Below are 2,324 nucleotides of genomic sequence, written 5' to 3' on the forward strand. Positions count from 1 at the left end.
CATCTGCTAGGAGAGTATCTGAACTTCATGCCCTCTGCATTGTTCCTCCTTATTTAGTGTTCCATAAAGACAGAGTTTCTCTAAGAACTAACCCGTCTTTTTTACCCAAGGTGGCTTCTCAGACAAATTTAAATCAATCTATTAGTTTAGTTCATAGTTCATAGTTTTAGTACTAAGCTAACTGCCCTTGTGAGCCATTTTAAGCTTAGCCAGTTATCCCTTGCGAGACTCAAACCCTGCACCTTGTGTTTGTAAGGCAAACACCTTAACCATTAGGCCACCCTCCCAACTCCCAAAAAGATGCCAACCGAGCCAGGCAGGAGTCGAACCTACAGTCTTCTGATCTGTAGTCAGACGCGTTATCCATTGCGCCACTGGCCCCGGTGCGAAATGAGGTTTGGGTGCTTTATAGGTTCATAGGTTCATAGATTAGTACTAAGCTAACTGCCCTTGCGAGCCATTTTAAGCCTAGCCAAGTATCCCTTGTGAGACTCAAACCCTGCACCTTGTGTTTGTAAGGCAAACACCTTAACCATTAGACCACACTCTTCCAGTTTTCTTCCCTAATTATTCAAACAAGGCGGAGCAAAAACTACATTGTCTGGATGTTCATCGTCAACTCCACTACTATCTGGACAGAACTAAACAAATCAGGAAATCTGATCAACTATTCTTATCTTATGCAGAAAGTAGAAAGGGCTTTCCGGTATCCAAGGTGACCCTGCCTAGGTGGCTGTCTTCTGTGATTACCTATATTTATCAACTCAGAGGTAAAGAATTGACTACTAGGCCGAGAGCCATTCAACCAGAGCATTAGCCACATCAGCAGCCTTTCAAGCTAGAGTGCCAATAGACACTATCTGTGCGGCAGCCACTTGGGCCTCTCCTCATACCTTTGTTACACATTACAAATTGGACATGGCCTCCAGAAACAGGGCAAATTTTGGTTCCACCGTTCTCAAGAGTCTGTTCCAATGAGCCACCCAGGATGAAGGTGCTAGGGACGCGGTCCCATCCAGCAAGAATGGAGGCGAGATTGACAGCTTAACATTGAGAAGTTATGTACCTACCATAACGTTCCATGTTAGTTGTCTTCTCTCACCTTCTTTCTTGCATCCCGCCCACCATCCCCCTAGCCTGGACAGACCGAAAGGTTTTCCCCTTCTTCTAAGGGACCTTATCTTGCACTATTCCAAGCCCAAACAGTTGGTCCTGGGGTAGTTACAGCTTTAGATAGTGATTTTTGGGGAGTTCTTCTTTCTCCTCCTCCACCTCAGTGGGGAGACTGAATTGGCTATTGTTTATCAGCTACCAAATGAGATCTGGGTAGTTACCGCCGAGCATCATGGGATATAGGGTTGCCTCAAGCTGGTAAAATTAGCTCTCGAGCTTTAGTATAGGCCGAGTTGGAGCCGAGGTTCGGCTCCGAACCCATCCAGCAAGAAAGAAGGCGAGAGAAGACAACTAACATGGAACGTTATGGCAGGTACATAACTTCTCATTTTCTGACATCCTGGAGATTCTTAAGCAGAGGGGAAACTGGTCTGCCCTTAACCCTTCCAAGGATGAGCCGGTGTACCTGAAATGTGTTCGGTTCTCGCCCTTCCACCTCCTGGGTGTCTCCGCCTTTCGACCCACTCATGGAAGTGGTTGCTTGAAAGGCGTGGTTAGCTCCGGATACTATGGAACCAACTCCCCGAAGGCCTACAAAATTTATTACAGCCCCTTCTGACAAACAGTTTCTAACAAATGACGTCCCTGTTGATGCCATGGTGGTGGCGGCGGCCACTAAAAAGGACTTGGCTGACCCTTCAGTACCTGTCCATCCACCTACTAAGGAATCTGGGACTATGGACAGGTATGGAAAGCGGGTGTTTTCTTCAGAGACCTTTGCTATGCGGTCGCTGAATTATTTGTGCCATTTCACCCATCTCCAGAGAGTCCTACTCAAAGAACTGGGTGATACCTTACAGGACCCATCAGCTGCGGGTTCTCAGGAAAAGATCAACTCCCAGCTGGGGACCCTGAACTCTATTGTCAACTCCTCCATGCGGCTCATTTCCTATGCAGCCGATGGAGTGAGTTGGGCTGCAGGCACGGGCGTTGCTCTAAGGAGACACGCCTGGATGCGGCTTTGCAATTTTGCTGACCCCTTCAAGGCATTCTTCACTAACACCCCCTTTGATGGTTCTGCCTTGTTTGGACCTCAAGTGAAGGATACATTGACCAGGTGCGAGCAGGAAGGCAAGACTCTCTCTGCTGTAGGAGTCCGTTTTTCTACCCCTTCTAGACCATACCCTAAGGGTCAGAAGAGTGGGAAAACG

General features: G+C 47.7%; 1 non-coding gene across 1 annotated transcript; it reads right to left on the minus strand.

Annotated features, from left to right (window-relative positions):
• Positions 1–308: 308 nt before the first annotated feature.
• On the minus strand, positions 309–381 carry TRNAC-ACA. The gene has a single exon. It is a non-coding gene; the product is annotated as a tRNA-Cys (tRNA).
• Positions 382–2,324: the final 1,943 nt, after the last annotated feature.

Source organism: Protopterus annectens, chromosome 1.part1, assembly GCF_019279795.1.
Source record: "Protopterus annectens isolate FY-2018-M chromosome 1.part1, PAN1.0, whole genome shotgun sequence".
Taxonomy (NCBI): domain Eukaryota; kingdom Metazoa; phylum Chordata; order Ceratodontiformes; family Protopteridae; genus Protopterus; species Protopterus annectens.